Here is an 18,220-nt window from a genome sequence, read left to right as displayed (position 1 = left end):
GTGGTAAGTACGCGGGCGAATATGTAACCGCCATTTTGCATGCGCACTACAAATTTAGGCGCCGTTCACAGGGTATATACCGGATTGCCGTCGGAACAGGTCAAATTTTGAGGTTAATAAAGTACAGTGAAGTTTTAATGTCTGTGATTTGAATAAATAAATACACTAAATCTATCAAATTGGTAAGTGTTTTTTAATAATCGTTGCTTCGTACGGCTAATAAGGATGTCGTGTCGAGCGAACCAGTATCTTGTGAACGCAGCCTCAGTAAATTCTGGCAAAGTAAAACATCGGTAGAGTTATATGTCATATTATATTTAGCATATATCTTGAATACAACAGGCCGAGCAATACGCAACCTTTCCACGTTGTGTCAAGTTTTTTTCAGTTACGACGTAACATTATGTAAACTAAATTGTGTTAATCGTGCATGCCTCTACTACTAAACTTAGATAATTCGTGTAAGGAAACGTGTTTGCCACCCGTGTTTAGAATATACATGTGAATGTCTATATAGCTATATGTTTCCGGCCAAGTTTCCGGTTACATGCAACATCGCAAATATTTTTACCTAATGAACACCTAATGAAGTGCATTATTGTATCAATTAACGCGTTGTTTGTACTCTTGCATTAGCGAGTTTAAGATGCACCAAACTACGATGCGGACGTGAGATGAAAACTGCCGCTAGTGTTAGGAAACCGGTATTAATTTGTTTTACTTACGGCTTTAACTTTGTTTATGAAATAGAGTCAATAATTCCTTGACCTACGTGCAAAAATTCCCCGAATTTCGTTGCTCGTGCGAAGATGCTAAAATCGGTACCCGTACCCAATTTCACTACAGCTTTTGTATTGGAAGCCTGATTCACATTTTAAACACGAACATGAGAGCAGAACGTCTCATTTTACGAAAATCCATTCGAACAATTCATGTTCAAAATTTTCCAAAGAAACGTTTCGTCGTAACCAAGCCTCATTCACATTCAGTCATTGAGTTGAGATTTCAATCTTCTTTCAAATTCCCATTTAAAGGTGGTCAAGGTCATTAGACATTTTTCTTTTATTTTGAAAAATATACAAATCTTTTCATAACACATTGCAAGCCAAGTTGCATTGGGTGAAAAAAGATTTGTAGGAATCACTATAGTTACCCAGACGAAACACACCCAATGGTGGAAAATAGACGATTTTTGTGAACACAAACATAGGCTCTAAAAAGGCTTGATTAATTTTATTAGCAATGACTCTCGCTGACAAATCTTGGATATTAAGTCTTGACGTCCAAGATTGAGAAAGTTTCATACGTTGAGACTCGTCCTCTCGCGATTGACCGCTAAACTTCGAATTACTCGAAAACGTTGGATGTCACTATAACTATATTAACAACTGTAGTTGCAGTCTGGTGATCATCCGACGAATACGTGCACCTGAAAAACATCGCAGTGCATGAATAAACTTTGGCTACAGCCGCATGTGCACGTCCTGTACGTACTTTCATTAAGAAATTGACACCTAAAGCAAAAAAATCACCGGGAATGGGTATAAACCTTTATTTACGTTACAAACATGAATATATTCAACAGGACATTAACATAGGGACTGTTAAAGACGAAGAAATGCATGAAGGAAAAATAGACTGTTATAATGTTCTAGTCGTAGTTGATGTAGCAGCATAATTCCTCATCGCCACAGATCGGAGGAACACCACGACCGCAATCCCTCGTGCCTATTGGGCAATCGAAGGCAACGCACTGTCCAGGTATACCATTACAACTGCAAGCTGAAAGACAAAGAAGTAAATAAATCAAACGTAACAACAATGATATGCCTGAAGAATGAAAGAAGAAATCCTATTTTGCAAGTATAGTAATTTTTTATGACTGCATGATTTTTCAAACGTCTAGACAAAAAAATTATTTTCAAAAAATTCGTTTGATCGATTCAAAATGATGCATTTATTTTCAGTGTTCATTAATAATAATAAGGCTTCAAGTTTATTTCATAACTTTCCTAAATAGAGAAAATTTAAAGCAAATAAATGACTCTTACATTTCTGCGTTTCACCCGCACGGCCATTACATGTTTCCCCCAGGTACAGTATAACAAATACCAAAACAAGCACTTGAACGATTTTCATCTTCCTTGCAACTCTGACGATAAAACAATCATAACAGATACTTCAGTGAGTGCAAAACATTTATATTATACAAGAAACGGTTTTGTGTTAATGGTGGGTATAACCCGGATAATTAATATCATACTCTGCCCTTAAGTATAGGATGCAACTTTTTGAACTTTCTGGCTGTTTTTATTCTTAATTTCTAGAATGTATTTTTTTTCGCTCGAAATATCAGCCTTAGCTTATATCCCGAATATAACAAGTCAGAACTTGCGCATTTATAAATTACCACTCTTAGCACTTATACGGCCGCGTGATTTACTGACATAAACGTACGTTAAAAATGATAAAAATTCTTGCGAGATCTTAGGAAATACAATTTGAACTCATACCCTTTCATCCGGCAAAAATTGCTTTACCAAAAAACAAAAAATTAAAAAAAACGCCAACGATATCCCCCGAAGTTTGAATACCAAAATCATGGCAGGCATTTTAAATATATCGTAGTGGTGTATCAGTTTATGTCCCCACATTCCCGAAAACAATACAATGTACTTACTTCAAATGTCTTTTCAACTTCCAAGTCAAATCTCGAAATGTTTGTTAACCACAAACTAACGATTTCAGGACTGCCGAGATTGTATCTTTGTCGGTAAAAGTTCCAAACTTTGTTTTGGTCGGCCTAGTGCACTGCATTTATACAAGAGGTCCGTAAGACAAGTTGTGCTGTATATCATACTATATTGTTTATCTGCTGATTTTAGCCAAACATATACGAGGACCTTGCTATAATTATGCAAAAAGTTTTTTTCCCTATTCAGCACGGCAGAAGACGTCTCTGCTTAACGTGTGTTTTAAAAGTATCTCGGCAGGAGATAACAATATTGTCAACAAATAACCTAAAAAAAACCGCAGTTAACCTATAGGTCAAAGTTCGCCTTGATCGCGGTTGAACCGAGGTCAGGCCGAGGTTGAACCGCGGTGAGACGGAGGTTAAACCTCGGCCTAACTCGGTCTGACAGGCATTTCTTAAGATCTTTTTGATTTGGCTATTGTGTTCTCGTTCTCAGCTGTTTTTAACATTTCGTTCGGAAGCGAACGGCCACTGCGAAGTTATTTTTCCTTTGCGGTCGTCTGCGGTTTCAATCTGTCGACCGCAACGGAACCACAACCGCAACCGCAGTGTTAGGTTATTTCTGGAAATTACTGTAGCAACTGCAAAATTCCGTCATCACACAGAGCGGTATGAGACCCTATAGTGTCTTTATTTAATAACGTGGGTTGAGAGTCTTCTTCCGGACACCTGGTGAGAATCTCTCGTATAGTGAAATTCCCATATAAATATATATTTAAAAAGGTGTTATGCATGCGATAAGTTAAAATGCTTGTGCATCAGATACGTACACGCTTAAACTGTGAAATATTCTCTCAAACAAGTGTAGCTATGCATCGTTTGGTAAGTACATGTTGATATATAACTGGCTTTTGTTTCAGTAAACGAAGTCAATTCGAAGCAAAATTTTAAGTGTGTGTATGCATTTGTATTATAATTTGAAGTCCAAACGTGCTTTAAGAAACAATTTAGGATCAAACTTCAAAAAATACACTGAGTAACGTTTCATATATAGCAACTACGGTCTCAAGAATTTTAAGTCTTTTAAATCTTTCGACCAAGTTCATAAAATCAATGAAATACATATGAAATATGAAATGTGTTTCAAATACAACTATATATATTGTTATTACACATAATATATGCGGATTAAATTGTCAGTCTAGAAATGTCTTCAGTCATGACAAAACCTACTTAAATAACATTTTGAAAACATGTAACATGGCTTTTCGTAAAGCAAAATATCATCACAGATGTCATTCAGCTCTCGTGTTGAATATTAATATACTTACGGTTCCCGCTCGGCACAGTAATTTTTCTATACAAAATATGTAAAATGTATTATTACATCCGTGCGTATTTGTTTATCTATCAAATCCAAAGACAGCTATCTGATTTAAAATTTTAAAAATTATATACACACAAAGCAAGTGTCAAAGAGCTTCAAAACGCGGTCAATCTCGATCAGTTACGCTGTTTTTTTTTTGTTATTTAGCTTTTTCTGCCGTCTTTCAAAGAGTACTACTCCCAGCAGGGGGTATCACGAGCATTTGATGGAAAATGCATGCGCATAAATTACTCTTTGGACTTGCAGAGCGTGGGTCACAATCATTAAAAAGAAGTCACACGTTTTTTGTAAGAGTTCGCTGACAAGTGGCGACAACAATGTCAACGTATCGTTATCTGGAAGACGTAATTCATATAATATTCTCGGTGGAAAAAATATCGAAGGATAAAAAATACAAAGAGCAGAAGGAAAATCAATCTGTGTGCCTTGGAAAGTGGAAATACGTGGTGAAGAAACGGAGGATAACTTGGTTTTCACCACGATACTCCACTCCTTGACTTGAACACTAGAAAAGTTATCAGAGTCCAGGTTTCGAGCTCAGATAGTCGATTCGGTTAACATTCTCGAGGACAAAAAAGAGAAAGTGATAAAAATTTGTGTGTGAGTGAAGCTCCCTTCCTCGTCACAATAAAATACAATCTTTACCGACCCACTCAAAAACAAGTTGAGCTTTTTGGCAATGATAATATCTCGAATGAGGCAAAAATATTGAACAGAAAATTTGTTCATCAACCTTTCCAACTTGGCTCAAACTGGAAAACATTCCATAAATGTCAAGACAGTGATCTTGGTGAAAATGAGGTCATTCAATTCAAGCTTGTGAAATCAGATTCATCAAAGCGCGTCACACTCGCAGATCGTATGATTGGTAAAAGTAACAAATTCAGTTGTTACGTATCAGCGTTCGCTAACCACAGGGGTGGTCACATTTACTATGGTATTGATGATGATGACGTTGTTCAGGGAGAGGGAACAGAAAACATTTTCGAAATTGAGAAGAACATTTTCGAAATTGTGAACACGAACATAGGCTCTAAAAAGGCTTAATTAATTTTATTAGCAATGACTCTCGCTGACAAATCTTGGATATTAAGTCCGGACGTCCAAGATAGAGAAAGTTTCATACGTTGAGACTCGTCCGCTCGCGATTGACTAAACTTCGAATTACTCGAAAACGTTTGATGTCACTATAACTACATTAACAACTGTGGTTGCAGTCTGGTGATCATCCGACGAATACGTGCACCTGAAAAATATCGCAGTGAATAAACTTTGCCTATAGCCGCATGTGCGCGTCTTGTACGTATTTCCATTAAAAAATTGACACCTAAAGCAAAAAAATCACCGGGAATGGGTATAAACCTTTATTTACGTTACAAACATGAATATATTCTACAGGACATTAACATAGGGACTGTTAAAGACGAAGAAATGCATGAAGGTAAAATGGACTGTTACAATGTACTAGTAGAAGTAGCAGCATAATTCCACATCGCCACAGGTCGGAGGAACACCATGACCGCAATCCCTCGTGCCTGTTGGGCAATCGCCCTTAACGCACCGTCCAGGTACACCGTTACAACTGCAAGCTGAAAGACAAGGAAGTAAATAAATCAAACGTAGCAACAATGATATTTCTAAAGAATGAAAGAAGAAATCGTATTTTGCAAGTCGATTGATGACTATAGTAATTTTTTATGACTGCATGATTTTTCAAGCGTCTAGACAAAGAAATTATTTTCAAAAGATTTCAAAAGATTCGTTTGATCGATTCGAAATGATGCATTTCTTTTCAGTGTTCATTAATAATAATAAGGCTTCAAGTTGATTTCATAACTTTCCTAAATAGAGAAAATTTAAAGCAAATAAATGACTCTTACAATTACGAGTCTGCATTTCACTCGCACGGCCATGACATGTTTCCCCCAGGTACAGTATAACAAATACCAAAACAAGCACTTGAACGATTTTCATCTTCCTTGCAACTCTGGCGATAAAACAATCATAACAGATACTTCAGTGAGTGCAAAACATTTATATTATACAAGAAACGGTTTTGTGTTAATGATGGGTATAACCCGGATAATTAATATCATACTCTGCCCTTAAGTATAGGATGCAACTTTTTGAACTTTCTGGCTGTTTTTATTCTTAATTTCTAGAATGTATTTTTTTTCGCTCGAAATATGAGCCTTAGCTTATATCCCAAATATAACAAGTCAGAACTTGCGCATTTATAAATTACCACTCTTAGCACTTATACGGCCGCGTGATTTACTGACATAAACGTACGTTAAAAATGATAAAAATTTTTGCGAGATCTTAGGAAATACAATTTGAACTCATACCCTTTCATCCGGCAAAAATTGCTTTACCAAAAAACAAAAAATTAAAAAAAACGCCAACGATATCCCCCGAAGTTTGAATACCAAAATCATAGCAGGCATTTTAAATATATCGTAGTGGTTTACTGGTTTATCACTTTATGTCCCCACATTCCCGAAAACAATACAATGTACTTACTTCAATTGTCTTTTCAACTTCCAAGTCAAATCTCGAAATGTTTGTTAACCACAAACTAACGATTTCAGGACTGCCGAGATTGTATCTTTGTCGGTAAAAGTTCAAAACTTTGTTTTGGTCGGCCTACTGCACTGCATTTGTACAAGAGGTCCGTAAGACAAGTTGTGTTGTATATTATACTATATTGTTCATCTGCTGATTTTAGCCAAACATATACGAGGACCTTGCTATAATTATGCAAAAAAATTTTTCCCTATTCAGCACGGCAGAAGACGTCTCTGCTTAACGTGTGTTTCAAAAGTATCTCGGCAGGAGATAACAATATTGTCAAGAAATAACCTAAAAAAAACCGCGGTTAACCTAATGTCAAAGCTCGGCTTCATCGCTGTTGAACCAAGGTCAGGCCGAGGTTGAACCGCGGTGAGACGGAGGTTAAAGCTCGGCCTGACTCGGTCTGACAGGCATTTTTTTAAGATCTTTTCGATTTGGCTATTGTGTTCTCGTTCTCAGCTGTTTTTAACATTGCGTTCTGAAGCGAACCGCCATTGCGAAGTGATTTTTCCTTTGCGGTCGTCTGCGGTTTCAACCAGTCGACCGCAACGGAACCACAACCGCAACCGCAGTGTTAGGTAAATTTCTGGAAATTACTGTAGCAACTGCAAAATTCTGTCATCACACAGAGCGGTAGGAGACACTATAGTGTTGCACCAGATAGATTCCTTGTATAGTTATTGACACAAGCATATTAAGAAATCAATCAGGCATAAGACGAATAATGTATGTTATGCACCCCCAATTAAACGTTCAGCGACAGCTCCTATTCATCCCTCCCTCGATTAAGCTTCTATAGCGGTGGCTGTGATATCATCTGTTCACTATACGCTAAAAAGTGACGAAGATGCGTTCATAAGGCTGACGACGGTCCTGTTTACGCTTATTTAATTGCCAATTATTAACTGTTCAAAACTATTTTAGAACATGTTTACAGAACACACGTCTACATGCAGGTGCGGCTTAATCCGGTTTTCCACCAGCGATATTTTTCGCGCGAAGCGACTATATTCCTTTGTATTTGAGCAATTTGCTCCAGATGGTTGCAGTTGAGAGCTCTGAAACAAAAGTAAAATGTCGCTTCGCGCGAAAAATATCGCTAGTGGAAAACTGGCTTTAATGTGTGTGTCAAAAGTATCTCAGCAGGAGATAATAATGGCAAATGCAAATTTGCTTTAGCACACTCCGCGATAGGAGATAACAATATTGTCAAGAAATAACCTAAAAAAAACCGCGGTTAACCTATAGGTCAAAGTTCGGCCTGATCGCGGTCTGACAGGCATTTCTTAAGATTTTTTCGATTTGGCTATTGTGTTCTCGTTCTCAGCTGTTTTTAACATTGCGTTCTGAAGCGAACGGCCACTGCGAAGTGATTTTTTCTTTGCGGTCGTCTACGGTTTCAATCGGTTGACTGCAACGGAACCGCAACCGCAGTGTTCCGTCATCACACAGAGCGGTAGGAGACCCTATAGTGTTGCCTAATCGTTCTCGTGAAGAAAACAAAAGACAAAAAGCTAAACGGTAAGATTCTAAAAATGTAGCACCAGATAGATCCCTTGTAGTTATGGACACATACACTAAATGCCAAGCCCAAGTCCATGTTATGTTTAGTTATAGGAAAAAACTGTTTCAAAGATTTTCATTGTAAATCATTGCAAATAATAACGAATAGCATGATTATTCTGGGAAAAAAGTAATTTCGCCATTCAGCACGGCAGAAGACGTCTCTGGAACACACGTCAACAAGTGCGGCTTATCATGTGTTCCAATAGTATTTCAGCGGAAGATAACAATATACAATATTGTCCAGAAATAATCTAACAAAAACCGCGGTTAACTTATAGGTCAAAGCTCGGCCTGATCGCGGTTGAACCAAGGTCAGGCCGAGGTTGAACTGCGGTGAATCGGAGGTTAAACCTCCGCCTAACTCGGTCTGACAGGCATTTCTTAAGATTTTTTCAAATTGGCTATTGTGTTCTCGTTCTCGGCTTTTTTAACATTTTTCCCTTGCTGTCATCTGCGGTTCTATCATCGGTTGACTGCAACGGAACCGCAACCGCAGTGTTCCGTCATCACACAGAGCGGTAAGAGACCCTATAGTGTTGCCTAATCGTTCTCGTGAAGAAAACAAAAGACAAAAAGCTAAACGGTAAGATTCTAAAAATGTAGCACCAGATAGATCCCTTGTAGTTATGGACACGTACACTAAATGCCAAGCCCAAGTCCATTTATGTTTAGTTATAGGAAAAAACTGTTTCAAAGATTTTCATTGTAAATCATTGTAAATAATAACGAATAGCATGATTATTCTGGGAAAAAAGTAATTTCGCCATTCAGCACGGCAGAAGACGTCTCTGGAACACACGTCAACAAGTGCGGCTCAACGTGTGTTTCAAAAGTATCTCAGCGGAAGATAACAATACACAATATTGTTTGACTTTGTCAACCCTTCTCTCCACACTGTTCCATCAAATCTTTGAGCTTCTTGTCATGGTCGAGATAAGCCTCTTCATCTGTTGCACCACTGCCATAAAAAAACATATAACTTTGTCTCTAGTTTGTTTAAAAATAACACTATTTCTACCATTCCCGCATCATATTGCTCCGGACCAACAATTCCAAATACTCTAAAAGACACCCAAAATTTTTTCCATTCAAATGACAAATAGCCTACACATGTACATACAATTTGCCATCTGATATTTTTTTCCTTCAAAAATTAAAATTTATGCAGGATAGGGAAAGGAACACGGACTTCCCGAACAGTCGTTGTTACCGCTAGAAGCTTAATCGAGGAAGGGATGAATAGGAGCAGTCGCTGAAGGTTTAATTGGGGGTGTATATTATATATTTTTCGTCTTATGCCTGATTGATTTCTTAATATCCATGTGTCCATAACAAAAAGGAATCTATCTGGTGCAACATTTTCAGAATCTTACCGTTTAGCTTTTAGTCCTTTGTTTTCTTCACAAAATAGATTAGGCAACACTATAGGGTCTCCTACCGCTCTGTGTGATGACGGAATTTTGTATTTGCTACAGTAATTTTCAGAAATAACCTAACACTGCGGTTGCGGTTGCGGTTGCAGTTCCGTTGCGGTCGACAGATTGAAACCGCAAACGACCGCAAAGGAAAAATCACTTCGCAATGGCCGTTCGCTTCAGAACGCAATGTTAAAAACAGCTGAGAACGAGAACACAATAGCCAAATCAAAAAGATCTTAAGAAATGCCTGTCAGACCGAGTTAGGCCGAGGTTTAACCTCCGTCTCACCGCGGTTCAACCTCAGCTTGACCTCGGTTCAACCGCGATCAGGCCGAGCTTTGACCTATAGGTTAACCGCGGTTTTTGTTCGGCTATTTCTTGACAATATTGTTATCTCCTGCCGAGATACTTTTGAAACACACGTTAAGCAGAGACGTCTTCTGCCGTGCTGAATAGGGAAAAAACTTTTTGCATAATTATAGCAAGGTCCTCGTATATGTTTGGCTAAAATCAGCAGATAAACAATATAGTATAATATACAGCACAACTTGTCTTCCGGACCTCTTGTATAAATGCAGTGCAGTAGGCCGACCAAAACAAAGTTTGGAACTTTTACCGACAAAGATACAATCTCGGCAGTCCTGAAATCGTTAGTTTGTGGTTAACAAACATTTCGAGATTTGACTTGGAAGTTGAAAAGACATTTGAAGTAAGTACATTGTATTGTTTTCGGGAATGTGGGGCCCACTACGATATATTTAAAATGCCTGCCATTTTTGGTTTTTGGCTGAAGCAATTTTTGGATAAAAGTGTACAAGTTCAAATTGTATTTCCTAAGATCTGCCAAGAATTTTTATCATTCAGTTTTAACGTACGTTTATGTCAGTAAAGCATATCACGCGGCCGTAAGTTCTCGGAGTGGTAATTTATAAATGCGCAAGTTCTGACTTGTTATATTCATTCAAAAAGTTGCATCCTATATATACTTAAGACAGAGTATGATATTAATTATCCGGGTTATACCCACCAATAACACAAAACCGTTTCTTGTATAACATAAATGTTTTGCACTCACTGAAGTATCTGCTATGATTGCTTTATCGCCAGAGTTGCAAGGAAGATGAAGATCGTTCAAGTGCTTGTTTTAGTATTTGTTATACTGTACCTGGGGGAAACATGTGATGGCCGTGCGAGTGAAATGCAGAATTGTAAGAATCGTTTATTTGCTTTAAATTTTCTCTATTTGGGAAAGTTATGAAATCAACTTGAAGCCTTATTATTATTAATGAACACTGAAAAGAAATGCATCATTTCGAATCGATCAAACGAATCTTTTGAAATCTTTTGAAAATAATTTCTTTGTCTAGACGTTTGAAAAATCATGCAGTCATAAAAAATTACTATAGTCATCAATCGACTTGCAAAATACGATTTCTTCTTTCATTCTTTAGAAATATCATTGTTGCCCCGTTTGATTTATTTACTTCTTTGTCTTTCAGCTTGCAGTTGTAATGGTGTACAAGGACGGTGCGTTGCGTTCAAATGCCCAGAAGGCATGAATGATTGCCATCATGGTGTTCCTCCAACCTGTGGCCATGATGAATTATGCTGCTACTCATGATGATGTAACAGCACATTTTGCCTTCATACATTTCTTCGTCGTTCACAGTCCTTATGTTAAAGTCTTGTTGAATATTGATATTCATGTTTGTACGTAAATAAAGGTTTATAACCAATCTCGGTGATTTTTTTTGCCTTAGATGTCAAATGTCTTAATGAAATTCGTACAGGACGCGCACATGCGGCTGTAGCCAAAGTTTATTCCTGCACTGCGATGTTTTTCAGGTGCACGTGTTCGTCGGATGATCAACAGACTGCAACTACAGTTGTTAATATAGTTATAGTGACATCGAACGTTTTCGAGTAATTCGAAGTTTAGTCAATCGCGAGCGGATGAGTCTCAACGTATGAAACTTTCTCTATCTTGGACGTCCGGACTTAATATCCAAGATTTGTCAGCGAGAGTCATTGCTAATAAAATTAATTGAACGGCCACTGCGAAGTTATTTTTCTCTCGCGGTCGTCTGCTGTTTCTAACGGTCGACCGCAACGGAACCGCAACCGCAGTGTTAGGTTATTTCTGGAAATTACTGTACCAACTGCAAAATTCCGTCATCACACAGAGCGGTAGGAGACCCTTTAGTGCCTAATCGGTTTCGTCAAGAAAACAAAAGACAAAAAACTAAGTGGTAAGATTCTGAAAATGTAGCACCAGATAGATTCTTTATAGTTATGGACACATGCATATTTGAGAAATCGATCCGGCATAAGACGAATAATAAATGTATTGTTATATAGGTTCTGTGTATTTTAAATGTGATTGGCTCATTCCTAGTCACATGACTTTAAATAAATTTCCCGCCAGGGAAACAAGTGAAAAATTGTTGCCCGCTTCTTGTCATAACAAAGTAATTAAAGTAGGTTTTTTAAAATGTTTTTGCTCCTATATAACAAAGCACTTAATGTACACTACCTCGGGAAATAGTGGGTTTTGTTTTCCCTCGTGTTCCATGCAATGTCTTGAAACATTCAGACTCTTGGGAAAACAAAACTCACTACTTCCCTCGGGAAAAAACGTTCAGCGACAGCTCCTATTCATCCCTCCCTCGATTATGCGTCTAGCGGTGGCTGTGATATCATCTGTTCACTATACGCTAAAAAGTGACGAAGATGCGTTCATAAGGCTGACGACGGTCCTGTTTACGCTTATTTAATTGCCAATATTAACTGTTCAAAACAATTTTAGAAGAAGTTTACAGAACACACGTCAACATGCAGGTGCGGCTTAATGTGTGTGTCAAAAGTATCTCAGCAGGAGATAATAATGGCAAATGCAAATTTGCTTTAGCACACTCCGCGATAGGCGATCTGACTGGTTCCGTTTAATAACACAATATGGACAAAAGGCCAACACATAGAAACATTCTAAATATTTAGAAATTTATTTGTAATAAATGACACAGGCAACTTTTCTCGTAGTTACCGCACATCTCGTGTGATTACATTTCATGATCAAAGTAAGCCTACAAGCAACGCTACTGAAAGAAATCAGTCAGACGAATGCAGAAAATTAACCCCCCCCCCCCCGCCTCTAGCTTCTAGCCAGAGCTTTGATAATCTGTTCATTATACCCTAAAAATTGTTGGAGAAGCGTCGGGGACAGATATTGATAATACGTTGTATGGCCGTCACAGATTAATGTTTTGGTATAGCCTTTGTTTACGAGCTGTACTAATCGAGTTCCGATGCAATAATCGGTTAAGGGTTGTAAAAAACCTATCTTCGCAATTATTTTCATTACTTTTTCCAGCAGTATAGGGCAATTTTATAAAGTTTTCTTTACAATCCAGCACAGTGGAAGATGCATTGGTAAGCTCGTCAGCAGTGGCGTGGCCAAGGTAGAAAATTTAGGGGGGCGACCAGTAAGTGGGGAAGGCACAAACGATGTGGGGGGGTCCGGGGGCATTCTCCCCCGGGAAAATTTGGGATTTCTGAGGCTTGGAAACGCCATTTCCCGCATTCTGATACGAGCTTTTAAAAGTAATCGTTGGGTTACAAATCACAAAATTTTGTCATTATTACATTAGATCAACGAACAATACACGTGAAAATCTCTTTCGATTTACTGATTACTCGTTGCTTACATAACTTGATCCCCCCTTCTCATATTCCGCTTGATTTAAACATTTCATGAGAACGGCGACCGCCCCCCCCCCTCTTGCTCCCCCTTGGCTACGCCCCTGCTCGTCAGCATGTGCGGCTAAACGCGTGTTCCGGCCAAAGTATCTCATGCAGAAGGGGATAAAACTGCGACAGGACACTGAGCAGTAGGAGGCACTAGTGCGTGTTACCTGAAGAGATTGGTTTCGTGAAGAAAAAAGACTGAAAAGGCTACAAGGTTGTTAAATAAGTGACTTAATAAGTTCAAACGCACACAAGCTATATTGCATGTATAGCTTTGTTTTAATATTAAATTCTTACTTCCATATCACAAGCTTTTTTGAACAACACAACAACGTTCGGGGGAGTCCGTGTTCCTTTCCTGCATAAATTTTAATTTTTCAAGGAGAAAAATATCAGATGGCAAATTTTGGGTGTGTTTTAGGGTATTTGGAATTGTTGGTTCGGAGCAATATTATGCGGGAATGGTAGAAATAGTGTTATTTTTAAACAAACTAGAGACAAAGTTATATGTTTTTTTATGGCAGTGGTGCAACAGATTAAGAGGCTTATCTCGACCATGACAAGAAGCTCAGAGATTTGATGGAACAGTGTGGAGAGAAGGGTTGACAAAGTCAAACAATATTGTGTATTGTTATCTTCCGCTGAGATACTTTTGAAACACACGTTGAGCCGCACTTGTTGACGTGTGTTCCAGAGACGTCTTCTGCCGTGCTGAATGGCGAAATTACTTTTTTCCCAGAATAATCATGCTATTCGTTATTATTTACAATGATTTACAATGAAAATCTTTGAAACAGTTTTTTCCTCTAACTAAACATAACATGGACTTGGGCTTGGCATTTAGTGTATGTGTCCATAACTACAACTCACTGCAGGGGCGGATCTGGCCGAAAATCTGACTGTATCACCGACTAGGTCTCGCATAACTAGGGGGGTCCCGGGGCATGCCCCCCCGGAAAATTTTTGAAACTGGAAGCCCGGAGATGCCATTTCCCGCGATTTGAGCGTACTTTTCCTGATATATTTATTACCGAAATTTTCGGCTTTTCTTAGCAAAGAAGATTTTCCCGGCTTTAAAATGCGTACTTAAAAAATTTATTATGATTATGATTATATATTCTTATCAAATTGATAAATTTGGAAGTTGCAGTAAATTAAAGGTAGTTCTACTCCCAGCAGTCATTGACTAGACTTATATAATGTTAAGGTTATTCATGGGGCATAGTGGTATCATATTTCTCATCGTGAGCATTTCATATTTCACAGTCAAAATTTTAGAGCAAACTCCGTTTCATAAACTCATAGCTATTAAAACTAGATGGACAAAGCTTAGGAAATGATTCAGGCAAATTTCTAACGACAGTAACGACTTTAGTACTATTTCTATTAGCAGACCAGCCTTAAGAAAATATTAATAATAGCGGCTTTAATATAAACACGTGCATTGATCCTAACGCGATGCTATTATTGTATACATATCAAACATGAATATTAATTTAACCATGCAGATTTTCCACTCATAATGCAAATTAACTTCACAAAATCATCGCATCGAATAAGATATTAATATATTCACAAAGCTTTGTAATTACCTGACGGGATAATGGTTATGAGAGCGCAATCGCTGGCTTTCGGGTAACTGCATGTAGCTCCGCAAATTGCCATGTGTATATCTCGCGATTTATTCCCGTCTTTGAGCAGCAGAAAAATCATTCTCGCATGAATTTTGATATTCGTTAGCTCTTCGACCTTCTCAGCCAAAGAATTTCGCTTATTGAGCGCACAGTTCAACTTGTCTAACAGAGCGCGTGATGCCACGATAGCCAGATAAACTGCGTATAGACTTAGTTTGCTTGTAATGAGACTTGCGCCTTTGGCGTGGAATGTTGGACATCGTTCAAATAGAGCAATGTAGCTGACTCAGCATCTGACTGTATCAAACTGTATCAGTGATCGCGATTCTGATTGGTTTGATACAGTCGAACGGTCTAAATATAGCTTATACCCCCCCGCTGACTGTATCAAAAATGTTCTATTTTTATCTCAACTGCTACGACGATGTCTTTCTGAGTTATGTTATTGAGTTGAACGAAGAAGCAAACTCCCAAAAAGCGGGCTTGTTAGCAGGTAGAAGTGAACCGTAGGCTGGCGAATGCGAAATGCCAAAAATTGCTCCGTAACCGCTTTTCAGCTTGTGAAGCGAAAAAGCGATTTCTAAATGATGTAAAATGATGAAATAAAAGCATTTATAAATATTAATATAGGAATTCTTACAGTCAAAAGATATTATTTTCGGCAAAATCTGACTGTATTATTTGATACAGTTGATATAGTCTAGATCCGCCCTGCAAGGGATCTATCTGGTGCTACATTTTTAGAATCTTACCGTTTAGCTTTTTGTCTTTTGTTTTCTTCACGAGAACGATTAGGCAACACTATAGGGTCTCCTACCGCTCTGTGTGATGACGGAACACTGCGGTTGCGGTTCCGTTGCAGTCAACCGATGATAGAACCGCAGATGACAGCAAGGGAAAAATGTTAAAAAAAGCTGAGAACGAGAACACAATAGCCAATTTGAAAAAATCTTAAGAAATGCCTGTCAGACCGAGTTAGGCGGAGGTTTAACCTCCGATTCACCGCGGTTCAACCTCGGCCTGACCTTGGTCCAACCGCGATCAGGCCGAGCTTTGACCTATAAGTTAACCGCGGTTTTTGTTAGATTATTTCTGGACAATATTGTATATTGTTATCTTCCGCTGAAATACTATTGGAACACATGATAAGCCGCACTTGTTGATGTGTGTTCCAGAAACGTCTTCTGCCGTGCTGAATGGCGAAAATTGTATAATTATATATATTTATATTAATATATAAAATAGCAAGGTCCTCGTATATGTTTGGCTAAAATCAGCAGATAAACAATATAATATACAGCACAACTTGTCTTCCGGACCTCTTGTATAAATGCACTGCACTAGGCCGACAAAAGCAAAGTTTTGAACTTTTACTGACAAAGATACAATCTCAGCAATCCTGAAACCGTTAGTTTGTGGTTAACAAACATTTCGAGATTTGACTTGGAAGTTGAAAAGACAATTGAAGTAAGTACATTGTATTGTTTTCGGGAATGTGGGGACATAAACTGATACACCTCTACGATATATTCAAAATGCCCGCCATGATTTTGGTAATTCAAACTTCGGGTGATATCGTTGGTGATATCGAGCGAAAAAAAATACATTCTAGAAATTAAGAATAAAAACAGCCAGAAAGTTCAAAAAGTTGCATCCTATAGCTACTTAAGGGCAGAGTATGATATCAATTATCCGGGTTATACCCATCATTAACACAACTGAAACCGTTTCTTGTATAATATAAATGTTTTGCACTCACTGAAGTATCTGTTATGATTGTTTTATCGTCAGAGTTGCAAGGAAGATGAAAATCGTTCAAGTGCTTGTTTTGGTATTTGTTATACTGTACCTGGGGGAAACATGTCATGGCCGTGCGAGTGAAACGCAGAAATGTAAGAGTCATTTATTTGCTTTAAATTTTCTCTATTTAGGAAAGTTATGAAATAAACTTGAAGCCTTATTATTATTAATGAACACTGAAAAGAAATGCATCATTTCGAATCGATCAAACGAATCTTTTGAAATCTTTTGAAAATAATTTCTTTGTCTAGACGCTTGAAAAATCATGCAGTCATCAAAAATTACTATAGTCATCAATCGACTTGCAAAATAGGATTTCTTCTTTCATTCTTTAGGCATATCATTGTTGCTACGTTTGATTTATTTACTTCTTTGTCTTTCAGCTTGCAGTTGTACCGGTATAGCTGGGGTGTGCTATCCGTTCAATTGTCCAGAAGGCATGGGGGATTGTGGTCGTGGTGATCCCGTGATCTGTGGCCATGATGAATTATGCTGCTACGTATTGTAGTACATTGTAACAGTACATTTTACCTTCATGCATTTCTTCGTCGTTAACAGTCCCTATGTTAATGTCTTGTTGATTATATTCATGTTCGTAACGTAAATAAAGGTTTATAACCACTCTCGGTGATTTTTTTGCCTTAGATGTCGAATTCCTTAAGGATGCTTTCCAGTTACGTGTTCTTCATACGCACTTACACGCACGTAAAAGTCTAAATCCTTATATATGTCACATTTGCATGAAAAAACTAAGTGAATAAATCGAAAGAACTTAGTTTTCCGCATGTTTTAGTATGCACTTGTAGACCTAGATGTTAAATAATAAAAATTTAGAAGCATTTAAAATTTTCCGTGCGCGTACGTGCGTATAAATAACGCGTAACTGGAAAGCAGCCCTTAATGAAAATACGTACAGGACGCGCACATGCGGCTATAGCCAAAGTTAATTCACTGCGATGTTTTTCAGGTGTTCGTCGGATGATCACCAGACTGCGACTACAGTTGTTAATATAATTATGGTAACATCGAACGTTTTCGAGTAATTCGAAGTTTAGTCAATCGCGAGCGGATGAGTCTACGTATGAAACTTTCTCAATCTTGGATCTCATGACTTAGCTGGGCTCAGACTACAATTGCTTCTTGTGTAGAGGTATTAGTGGTTAAGACTTTGAAGAAAATAAAAAAAACATTAAGGTATATAAAGTACAGCAAAGAGTGTGAGAATAACTATAAATGCGTGCCTGTATGGAAAAGCACACTCACACTCATTGAGTATGACATACAAATGTTATCATTACTGATCAATGAGAAAGTTAGAACCATTGGAACCATTCAAGATAAAGCACTGAAAATCAAGATCTTGTTCGAGTGGAAATATCGCCATGGAACGTTATGAAAAGAT

The 18,220-nt window shown here is 38.0% G+C and overlaps 1 long non-coding RNA gene across 1 annotated transcript; it reads left to right on the top strand.

Moving 5' to 3' along the window:
• Positions 1 to 10,255: 10,255 nt before the first annotated feature.
• LOC114526860 lies at positions 10,256 to 11,227 on the top strand. The gene is made up of 3 exons (XR_003687371.1): positions 10,256 to 10,349; positions 10,748 to 10,848; positions 11,140 to 11,227. It is a non-coding gene; the product is annotated as an uncharacterized LOC114526860 (long non-coding RNA).
• The last annotated feature ends 6,993 nt before the right edge of the window (positions 11,228 to 18,220 follow it).

Source organism: Dendronephthya gigantea, unplaced genomic scaffold, assembly GCF_004324835.1.
Source record: "Dendronephthya gigantea isolate DGI-Jeju-01 unplaced genomic scaffold, DenGig_1.0 000042F, whole genome shotgun sequence".
In the NCBI taxonomy this organism is placed as follows: Eukaryota; Metazoa; Cnidaria; class Anthozoa; order Malacalcyonacea; family Nephtheidae; genus Dendronephthya; species Dendronephthya gigantea.
Note: the sequence above shows the minus strand (reverse complement) of the source record. Positions and strands in the feature narration are given on the sequence as shown.